The sequence below is a fragment of the Ranitomeya imitator genome, chromosome 6, assembly GCF_032444005.1.
Source record: "Ranitomeya imitator isolate aRanImi1 chromosome 6, aRanImi1.pri, whole genome shotgun sequence".
Taxonomy (NCBI): Eukaryota; Metazoa; Chordata; class Amphibia; order Anura; family Dendrobatidae; genus Ranitomeya; species Ranitomeya imitator.
This window is the reverse complement of record NC_091287.1, coordinates 481,661,467-481,673,574: the sequence shown is the minus strand read 5'-3', so window position 1 is coordinate 481,673,574 and position 12,108 is coordinate 481,661,467. Positions and strand designations below refer to the sequence as shown.

Below are 12,108 nucleotides of genomic sequence, written 5' to 3'. Positions count from 1 at the left end.
CGCTTATTAGGACATATATTCATGCAAAGTGACTATTACTATTAACCTTTACCATATACTATTATATGCACACTTTGGGTTTTTTAGTATGACCATGAAGAAAGTCTTTTATCGCCAGAAAAATAGTGGAGAGGAGGAGTAGCACTGTGTTGTCATGGTTCTGGAAAATCAGATTACCGTTGGGTAATAATAATCTTTTCCTCACCATGACAGCACCGCACAGAGAGATTAAAATAGAAGAAATCCCTAGGGAGGGATCACCGCTGAAAGAACCTTTCTCCCAAAGGAAAGATCAGAGTCCTGGATCCAACCTGTAGTGTTTAAAGGAGGTAGGAGAAGACCAGATTGCTGCCTTGCAGATTTGGGTAACTGAGGCATTAGCTCTTTCTGCCCAAGAGGTAGCCATGGCCCCTGTAGAGTGCGCTCTAATACCCTGAGGAGGATCGTGGTCAGAGGCAGAATAGGCTACGGTTATGGTCATCCTAAACCCATCTAGCAAGTGTAGATAGAAGAGAATAAACATGGCCGAGGACTTCCTCCACTGACTCCTTTCCTCAAGGTATCTTAGGATACATCTCACATCCAAGGAGTGAAACTTTTTTTCCCCTTGGGTATTTGGTTTATCACAAAATGAAGGAAGAACGATTTCCTCACTTTTGTGAAATTGATAACCTACTTTTGGGAGACAGGCTGGATCTGGCCTCAATATTACTCTATCTTGCAGGAGGTTTGTAAAAGAGGGTGGACCAATATCACCTGTAACTCATGCACTTGCCTGGCTGAGGTTAGTGCCACCAGCAGTACTGACTTTAGTGTAAGGCTGGGTTCACACTCCGTTGTGTGAACCCGTTTAACAGACTACGTTACACCGCGGCATAACGCGGTGTAATGTAGTCCGTTAACACCATTACTTGTAATGGCGAACGCACCGCTAGCGCACACCCACAATGGGCATGCGCTAGCGATGTGCGGTCATTGAGTGACGGACCCGAGACACGGCCTGCAGCGTTTCCGGGTCCGTCACTCCCAGCGCAGATTGAGCTAGCAGATGCTCCATCTGCGCTAGCGCAGTGCCAAAGTCGGCACTTGCGTTGGTGCAGTCCGTTTAACGGATTTGTTGAACGAACTGCACAACGCAAGTGTGAACCTAGCCTAAGCACCCTCAGTAGTGGATGAAATAGGTTCAAAAGGAGCTTTGTGAGACCATTTAAAACTAAATTAAGATCCTAGGGGGCTACCCTAGGACAGACTACTGGTCTAGATGAAAAAGATGCTTTTAAGAACCTACAGTAGGTATCCATGGGTGATCAGCAATCTTGTGATCAAATAATGCCCCTAAAGCTGACACCTGAACTTTTAAAAGGAGCTAGTGAAAATGCCTCTCTAGCCCTTTTTGGAGAAATTCTAGTATTTCTGAAATGAGCACTAGCTGACTTTGGGTGGTCATGGCTTGAACAGAAAAAGTTCAGAAATTTATTCAAGATTTTTTTTAAACTTGAGAGGTAACTTTTTTCTTTTTTTTTTGCTCAACAGGAGAGTGGAAATTAAATTCTGTGAGAACCCTCTGGCTGATAATCCCCTTTCAAATTCCAGGCAGTCAGGTGAAAGCTGGAAACTTGACGGTGGGTCACTGGACTGTCGTGTATGATCCAAGGGTCTGAGACTGACATGACCCTTCGCCAAGTAAACCAGGCCCTTTTTGGCCAGAAGGGCAAATAGTATACCCTGGCTTTGTCCTTGCGTCTTTTCTTTAACACCATGGGGATTAGGGGAAAAGGAGGGAAGGCATACGCTAGGTGAAAATCCCATTCTGTAGAAGTGCATCTATCCCAATCAGAGAATAAAACATTTCTACCTGGCAATTTTTCCTAGTAGCAAATAAATCTACCTCCAGAAGACCTCACGCCGAGAAAATTTCCTCAAAAATTCTCCAGTTTAGAGCCCATTCTCCCTTTTTAAGCAAATGGTGACTTGGGTAAATCGGCGATGTTCTCTGGTACTTGTAAATGTTAGCTTGAAAGGGATAAAGACAAAATTCTGTTCTGCTATGGAAAGTATTTTTTCTACTTCTAACTAACTGATCTGACCTGGTTCCTCCTTGGCGATTTGAATAGGCCACTGTTGTGTTGTTGTCTGATAGAATCACCAGGTTCTTTCCTATAGCCCATCTCAAGCTTGCTTGTAGTGTTTTTTTTTTTCATTGTGGTTAGTTCTTTTAAGTTTGAAGAATTGCTTTTTATTTTGGAATCCCACAGTCCCTGAAAATAAAGCCCCTCCAGGTGGGCGCCCCAACCTCTTGGACTTGCATCCGTGGTAATCACTGCTGGTTTTTGTACTCTCCATGGGACCCCTTTTAAGAGGGTTTCCATATATGTCTACCACTTCAGAGTGTCTAGAATTCTCGTAGATAGTTGAAATTTGTAATCCAGCTGATCTATTGCTGCCGTTATTGTCAGGATATTCCACTGTGGACTTCTTGTCTGGAACTGAGCCCACTGCACAGCTGGAATTGTGGCTGTCAAGGATCTTAGCAAGGATATGGCTTCTCTCACTGTGACAGATTTTTCTGAACATTCAAGATTTTTTTTAATTTTATCTATCGGAAGGAAGTATTGCTGGTGCATAGCGTCCAAGCTGTTGCCCCAAAAATATCGGAATAGGCTTGAGCCTTGTTTTTCTTTTCACTATCCACCCTAATCTTGCTAGGATGGAGAACACTTGTTTGACAGCTATTGCACAGGTCTTTTCTGCGTCTCCAACTATTAGAAAGTCGTCTAGGTATGGTACTATTAGCATGTGTCTCTTATGTAGGATGTCATCTCCGCCACTATCTTGGTAAAGATTTTGGATGGTAGGGACACCCCCCGAAGAGTAGGCACTAAAATTGTCGATGCAGGAGGTCGCCTTGGAATTCTACTGCCACCCGGAGATATTTCTGGTCATAGTAACATAGTTAGGCCGAAAAAAGACATTTGTCCATCCAGTTCAGCCTATATTCCATCATAATAAATCCCCAGATCTACGTCCTTCTACAGAACCTAATTGTATGATACAATATTGTTCTGCTCCAGGAAGACATCCAGGCCTCTCTTGAACCCCTTGACTGAGTTCGCCATCACCACCTCCTCAGGCAAGCAATTCCAGATTCTCACTGCCCTAACAGTAAAGAATCCTCTTCTATGTTGGTGGAAAAACCTTCTCTCCTCCAGACGCAAAGAATGCCCCCTTGTGCCCGTCACCTTCCTTGGTATAAACAGATCCTCAGCGAGATATTTGTATTGTCCCCTTATATACTTATACATGATTATTAGATCGCCCCTCAGTCGTCTTTTTTCTAGACTAAATAATCCTAATTTCGCTAATCTATCTGGGTATTGTAGTTCTCCCATCCCCTTTATTAATTTTGTTGCCCTCCTTTGTACTCTCTCTAGTTCCATTATATCCTTCCTGAGCACCGGTGACCAAAACTGGACACAGTACTCCATGTGCGGTCTAACTAGGGATTTGTACAGAGGCAGTATAATGCTCTCATCATGTGTATCCAGACCTCTTTTAATGCACCCCATGATCCTGTTTGCCTTGGCAGCTGCTGCCTGGCACTGGTTGCTCCAGGTAAGTTTATCATTAACTAGGATCCCCAAGTCCTTCTCCCTGTCAGATTTACCCAGTGGTTTCCCATTCAGTGTGTAATGGTGATATTGATTCCTTCTTCCCATGTGTATAACCTTACATTTATCATTGTTAAACCTCATCTGCCACCTTTCAGCCCAAGTTTCCAACTTATCCAGATCCATCTGTAGCAGAATACTATCTTCTCTTGTATTAACTGCTTTACATAGTTTTGTATCATCTGCAAATATCAATATTTTACTGTGTAAACCTTCTACCAGATCATTAATGAATATGTTGAAGAGAACAGGTCCCAATACTGACCCCTGCGGTACCCCACTGGTCACAGCGACCCAGTTAGAGACTATACCATTTATAACCACCCTCTGCTTTCTATCACTAAGCCAGTTACTAACCCATTTACACACATTTTCCCCCAGACCAAGCATTCTCATTTTGTGTACCAACCTCTTGTGCGGCACGGTATCAAACGCTTTGGAAAAATCGAGATATACCACGTCCAATGACTCACCGTGGTCCAGCCTATAGCTTACCTCTTCATAAAAACTGATTAGATTGGTTTGACAGGAGCGATTTCTCATAAACCCATGCTGATATGGAGTTAAACAGTTATTCTCATTGAGATAATCCAGAATAACATCCCTCAGAAACCCTTCAAATATTTTACCAACAATAGAGGTTAGACTTACTGGCCTATAATTTCCAGGTTCACTTTTAGAGCCCTTTTTGAATATTGGCACCACATTTGCTATGTGCCAGTCCTGCGGAACAGATCCTGTCGCTATAGAGGCCCTAAAAATAAGAAATAATGGTTTATCTATTACATTACTTAGTTCTCTTAGTACTCGTGGGTGTATGCCATCCGGACCCGGAGATTTATCTATTTTAATCTTATTTAGCCGGTTTCGCACCTCTTCTTGGGTTAGATTGGTGACCCTTAATATAGGGTTTTCATTGTTTCTTGGGATTTCACCTAGCATTTCATTTTCCACCGTGAATACCGTGGAGAAGAAGGTGTTTAATATGTTAGCTTTTTCCTCGTCATCTACAACCATTCTTTCCTCACTATTTTTTAAGGGGCCTACACTTTCAGTTTTTATTCTTTTACTATTGATATAGTTGAAGAACAGTTTGGGATTAGTTTTACTCTCCTTAGCAATGTGCTTCTCTGTTTCCTTTTTGGCAGCTTTAATTAGTTTTTTAGATAAAGTATTTTTCTCCCTATAGTTTTTTAGAGCTTCAATGGTGCCATCCTGCTTTAGTAGTGCAAATGCTTTCTTTTTACTGTTAATTGCCTGTCTTACTTCTTTGTTTAGCCACATTGGGTTTTTCCTATTTCTAGTCCTTTTATTCCCACAAGGTATAAACCGCTTACACTGCCTATTTAGGATGTTCTTAAACATTTCCCATTTATTATCTGTATTCTTATTTCTGAGGATATTGTCCCAGTCTACCAGATTAAGGGCATCTCTAAGCTGGTCAAACTTTGCCTTCCTAAAGTTCAGTGTTTTTGTGACTCCCTGACAAGTCCCCCTAGTGAAAGACAGGTGAAACTGCACAATATTGTGGTCGCTATTTCCTAGATGCCCGACCACCTGCAGATTTGTTATTCTGTCAGGTCTATTAGATAGTATTAGGTCTAAAAGTGCTGCTCCTCTGGTTGGATTCTGCACCAATTGTGAAAGATAATTTTTCTTGGTTATTAGCAGAAACCTGTTGCCTTTATGGGTTTCACAGGTTTCTGTTTCCCAGTTAATATCCGGGTAGTTAAAGTCCCCCATAACCAGGACCTCATTATGGGTTGCAGCTTCATCTATCTGCTTTAGAAGTAGACTTTCCATGCTTTCTGTTATATTTGGGGGTTTGTAACAGACCCCAATGAGAATTTTGTTACCATTTTTCCCTCGTCTGGGTGTATTGGGGTGTGATAATACACATTCGTTAAGTCTGTTACTGACATTAACGAAAGGGGTATAGATGCTTCACTGTTGATCTTAAGGTTTCCACTTAGAACTTTTCTCTTTTTATGTAACAATTTAGGGCTTTTAGATTTATTATGGTTCTGTAGGAACTATCTGATTTTTTTTTTTTTACAAATTACAGTAAAAACATTTCCCTTTTTCTCAATCTGGCTAACACCATTCGTTTATCAATTGTATGACCTCGGTTTCTAATGCAGCTTGGTGGTTCTTTCCTACCTGAGTTTCTATCATCTAGAGTGGAGGAAAAGAAAGATGGAGTTTTAGTCCTCTGGAATATCCACTTGATATTTCATCCAGAACCGTACCAAACAAATAGTCGCCCTGGCAAGGAATGGCGCAGTTTCATTTTCTGCTGGAAATCGGCTGACCAATTTTTAAGCCAGAGGGCTCTGCGTGCTGAGTTTGAGAGACCACAGACCAGAACAGCAAACCTAACACTATCCATTGATGCATCTGCTAGGAGGTCAGCTGCTTTCAGACAGGCTTCTAATAGTTGTTCTCTATGGCATTTACTCCTTATCTGGGATGCCAGCACTTGCAGCCACTTAACCAGGAATCTGGCAGTTCACGTGGCTGCTATACTTGGTTTAAATGACCCCACTGCCACCTCCTAGGTCCCCCTGAGAAATGAGTCAGCCTTCCTATATAATGGATCTTTCAGAGATGCCAAATTCTCAAAGGGCCACATCTCTAGAAACCCTCAATCTTCTGGGATTTTTTCCAACCATTAATCAATTCGTCCTCAAATGAGTATTTCCATTTAATACTATTGAGCAGTGCCACCTTTTTAAATCGGGTTCTTCTACTCTTTTTTTTGATTTAAAAAAAAAGAAATTTTTATGGCCAGGAAATACTCAGTTTGCGCTTCTCCAGGTTACTAAACATGGAATCTTGCTCAGATCTGCGCTCTTTTGGGGTCTTTACTCCCATAGACAATCCCATCAGATGATGATGGTTCTGAACTGTCCTTGTCAATCAATTCCCCTTTAACTTCCTCTGAGCTAATGTCTGCCGGTGTACGGTGTAATGTTATGTTCTCCCCATGTTTGCGTGGGTTTCCTCCCACATTCCTAAGACATACTGATTGGCAGGGGCGGACATGCAGCCGCTGAACAGGGGCCCTCATCAGCTGCTGAAATGTCTTGGTATATGTTGTGAGCTTAAGGATGTGGAAGGACCTCAGGTATGTGGAATTTCGCACTTTTAACCTCATCTTTGATTAAGGTTTTGATTTCCTGAAATAGGGACGGGGATTCCTCCTTTACTGATTTTTCTATACTTGAACCGCAAAGTTTTTGAGCGTAGGATTTTGGCAATGCCTCCTTTCACAAGGCACATTTCTTGTGTTTGGTCTTCGTCACTGCTTTCTTGGCCCTATCCTAAAACCAGTAATAACACCAATCAGTGTTTATATAGAAAACACCTCATCCTAGGCTTTGGATCATTTTCACAAGGTAAGCTTAGATTCTCCACCCACTTCAAGCATACCTGCAAAGGGACCGACGCCTCCAGTCCTTTTGTGTGAGCAGGTGTGAGAGAAGCGATGGCTGCCTGGGTTTTGCCACATATTCCGGTGGCTTATCTTCTGACCCCTGAAGTAGCCACTGGATGCATATGCCGGCGCTTCCCTGATGTCACATCAGTCTTCACCACCACCTGGAAGCAGCTGTGCTGCAGTCAGCAACCCAGCGCCATTATTTATTTTTTTTTAACTTGCATGTTCGGCCCAATTTCCAAATCCGGAAGTGACCAGCCAACATCCCCATGTGCTCTGGTTGTAGTGGTCCTCCGATCAGTGTCCCCAACCTTGGACAGTACTTTGGCCGCCAGGATCTCAGGGTAGGCACCCTACCAGTAGAAATCTCCCAAGGTAACCTTCTCCCGGACTTTAAGTATCCTCCAGGAACAGGAAATCATCCTGGGGGAAGTGGCGAGGTACTGTCCTTTTTTATTTTGGTAGGTTTCCTGTCTCTGTGTGGTCATGGTGAGGGGAGAAGCGAGCTGAATTTTGTCTGATGGTATAGAAGTTTACTCATTCTGCAGCCAGCACTAGACCGTGGAACACAGACTAAAGAAACCCAACATTACTATGCTGTAATGGACTGTGCCCGTAATGGGGGCAGCTTTCAGTCATCCCCCTGCTGTATACAGAGGTCAGCCACTTAGAGGAAGCAGACAGGAGCCAGGATTTTCATCATATGATTTTTATATTGCATAATATAAAGTTGCATTTCAACAACCATATTTTGCACAGCAAATTGTTACAGACAGCATCTGAATAGATTTCACCTTACACATCATTGTGTGTAGTGTACGGATGTTTCACAGAGAAACCATAATGACCACGGCAGACGGTAAACATTTTGGGCCTCCTAAGGGTCATCTGTCAGAACATGACACATCCTAAAATATTACATACAAACAGAAAGGAATGTATAAGTGCTAATATGCAGCTGGGTCACCGGAGAGTGCGTGTAAACCATCGTACTGCAAGGCCACACAGTTACAGGGGTCTGTACTCGTAAGGGGAAGACTACTGAACACTGCAGCAGGAAAAACATTCATGAAGGTCAGGCCGACACATGCGACTTCTATGGTTCCCTACGAGGCAAAACGTACAACATGCAACTTCACCACTGCAGAAAGGCCATCTGCTCAGAGACACGAGTCACATACAAGTCTGACATCAGGCACCAGCATATTTAACGTGGATAGTCTGTGTCCTGCCTCAACAGTGCCACCGTTGGACACAGGCTGTGCCTGGAATTGCAGATAACCCACACTTGAAAATTTTGGGGGTTGATCTGCCATACCAGACATGACCAATATACAATAGTGATGTTTCCATGGCTGTTATACGAACCCCTTTAATAACAGTCTGAAGGTTAGGTGCAGAATCTCCCCATTGTGTTCTCATAATGCCCCACATACTAAAGTGTTTAGCCAGTGTTAACAGCCATCATCCCGATTTCCCCATTGCTAAATGGGCATTTTCTCTACAAAAATAAGTGCGTGCTGGGTGCAATAATGTCTGATCTCAATAAGGGAGAGAAAAAAAATGAAGGTCTGTAGTGAGTGCAACACCTTTTAACAGGTCATCACTGTTATGTACTGCCATTACCTGTCCAGTAACTCGTCTGATACAGCTCTTATCCAATACTAGAAGCATCATGGTGGGTAACAGACTTATTAATATGCGGCCATAGGCCACCGAACTTATCAGGATTGGCAATACTATGGCACTTACATGGCCGAAAGGTATTTCCTAGCTTAGCAAATACAAGCTACAATTTAATTTTTCTTCTGTATGGATCTGGCACGTATCAGAGGCGTAATGGCCAAACTCTGTAAAGGGCTTTATTAACACTGACTGTTCCAGCCCATGACAGGCGCTCTGGCCACACAAACAGTTCAGTGCACCGTCCCACCTACTTGTTTTCCCCCTCTCCACTTTCCCCATTTTCTTTGATTGACAGCTCTGGCTTTATTGAGCCAGAAAACAGCGGAGATAGATGGAAACTAAGTAGGTGGGAAGGTGCACCTAAGGCCGGTTTCACACGTCAGTGGCTGCGGTACGTGAGGTGACAGTTTCCTCACGTACCGGAGCCACTGACACACGTAGACACAGTGAAATCAATGCATCTGTGCAGATGTCATTGATTTTTTGCGGACCGTGTCTCTGTGTGCCAAACACGGAGACATGTCAGTGTTCGTGGGAGTCAATGGGTCCGTGTAAAAAACACGTACCGCACATGGACGTTGTCAGTGTGCAGTCCGTGTGCCGTGCAGGAGACAGCGCTACTGTAAGCGCTGTTTCCCCCCCCCCCCCACTGGTGCTGAAGCTGCGATTCATATCTTCCCTGCAGCAACGTTTGCTGTAAAGAAGATATGAATAATTGTGTTTAAAATAAAGATCCATGACCCCGCCCCCTGTTATTAAAATACTCACCCGACTCCCTCGCTGGCTGGCGCGGCTTCCTGTCCTGGCCGCACCTTCTACTGTATGAGCGGTCACGTGGGGCCGCCCATTACAATCATGAATATGCGGCTCCACCTCCCATAGGGGTGGAGCTGCATATTCATTACTGTAATCGGCGGCCCCACGTGACCGCTCATACAGTAGAAGGTGCGCACAGGGGGTGGGGACATGGATCTTTATTTTAAACACGATTATTCATATCTTCTCTACAGCAAACGCTGCTGCAGGGAAGATATGATGTGCCACAGAAACGCACCGGCACACGGACACATAATTCCGGTACCGATTTTTCCGGTACCGGAATTATCTGGACGTGTGAGACTGCCCTAAAGCTGTGTGCCTACGTTCCAGATTTTTAGCGTTTTGGCGGCAGTTTTCCACTGCAAAAACGCTTACATTAAGCATCCCATTACTAGAATGCCTTCCACAATTTGTGCCCATGCTTCGTTTTTTCCCACAAAAAAAAAAAAAACGCATTGCGGAAAAAAATGCAGCATGTTCATTAATTTTGCGGAAACTCTGCGGATTTGCTGCTATATTATTGTATTGGGATGCTCCGGGGGAAAAAAAAAAAGCGAGCGGATTTCCTGCGAAAGCAGTCCGGTTTTGTTCAGGAAGATTCTGCGATCAAGCCTGAACTTGGGCACATAGCCTAAGTGTTTGGGCACGCAAAAAAAAAAGTTGCACCGAACGCTTGTACTTTGAACACTCATTCTGTGCTGACAAGTCCCTTTACATTACAGAGGATACATTTCAGGGCTCTAGGAATCCTTTTGAAGGTAACTACTGAATTAGTCAGAAAAAATAAGATCAGAACTAGGATTCTGTCAACCCTCTAGAAGCAGCTTGACATTGCCACTTATTCATTCATAAAGTTAATACACATAAAGGAGAATGGGTTTGCCAAGTTTGGCATGGAAGTCTGCAGTCACTCATTTGGACAGATTCTAAGCCTCATAGAGATGGGATTCCCCCCGAGCAGAGCGGAAAAAGCCGTGTATGCCACTGGAAATCAAAGCATAGAATCTGCCATGGACTGGCCGATGGAACATGAAGACGATCCTGACATCGATGAGCCCATTGTGCTGGACACCAAAGAGGATGCGAGCGGGCAGAAGCCACAAGAGATGGACACAGGTTCACCGGAAATGGACAAAAGGGCATCTTTAACCGAGAAGGAGCGGAAGACAAGAAGGATGATGGAGTGGATAGCACAAAAGCAACGAGAGCGAGAAAAGCAGGAGAGAATCGAGCAGGAGAAACAGCGGCGGAAGCAAGGACAGGAGTTACCGTAATCAGACAGAAGATGCAAGAAATGCAGGAAGCAGCGGAAGACAGGAGGAGAGGATGGCAAGAACGCGTCAAAGAGAAAATTGCACGAGACAAAGCAGAGCAAACGAGAAGGTACGGAGGGTCCACATCAGATCCAATATCCTCCCCTGCATAGTCACCTCCGTCAGCGCCCACACCCTCCCCATCATCCCCTGTACAGGAGCCTCTCACCAAGAAGGAATACGATGAGTGCCGGATTCAGGCGCGCCTACTTGATGGCACAGCCCTGTCTCAATGTTTCGTGCCCGTGAACAACTGGCAGTCGTCTGCTTATATGTGGAGCTAAACTTGCCGGGTACAAGGAGGGTCACACAGACTGACTCCCTCACCTCCCCGGAGTGTGATGTGCTAGATTAAGTATTTCCGGGGTAATACAGCCATTGTGTGACATCCTGAAAAGGAAAAAAAAAAAACACCCAAGAGAATTGAGCAAGGCTGGACGTGCCTTAGTCGGAATGTGGCCGTATTTTTCGGACTATGAGTCACTCAATCCCCAAATTTGAAAAAGGGGAATGCATTTTTTATACTAAATGAAGCTTACAGGGTGGGGGTGGTGTAATGCTGCGAGGCCCAGGCTGGTAGGAGCAGGGTATTCAGCGGTGCGGGGGCTTAGCCGACGTTTTGTGAAAGCGCAGCCTCCCCCCCCCATCCACCACAGTGAAACCATGGACGTGCAGGTGCTACAGGCTTTCACAGAATGTCAGCAGAGCCCCCATACCGCTGAAAACCCCTTCTACCAGCTTTGGATGGAACTCACATCATCACCCCTTAGCTTTGCACCTCCGAATACATCGTGACTCCGCTACCAGTGAGCTGAATTTGGACCCCCATTTCACACATTACATTTTTTTTCCCCCCTAGTTTCTTCCTGAAAATTTGGGGTGTCTTACAGTCCAAAAATTACAGTACTTGTGGGCTTAGCACTGAAGAAGTGCGCAGTGAGCATCCACAAGTCTAACAGAAGACTTTCATGCCAAATATTTTTAATACAACCCCTCCACCCCCCATTTCCTATGCATTCTTCAAACCTACAGAGTACAATCACATTAGAGGGATTTTTGTGAATTTTCACAGGGACATGTAGTGAGTAAGCACTGTACACCCATATCCCTTACTTTGTACAAAATACCATTCGCTCTGAGGAACGTAAGGGTCACAACTTTTATTTCTAGGGCACTTTGTATA

General features: G+C 44.2%; 1 pseudogene; it reads left to right on the top strand.

The window, feature by feature from the left end:
• The first annotated feature begins 6,711 nt into the window (after positions 1–6,711).
• LOC138643430 (UBX domain-containing protein 1 pseudogene) lies at positions 6,712–11,280 on the top strand (annotated as a pseudogene).
• Positions 11,281–12,108: the final 828 nt, after the last annotated feature.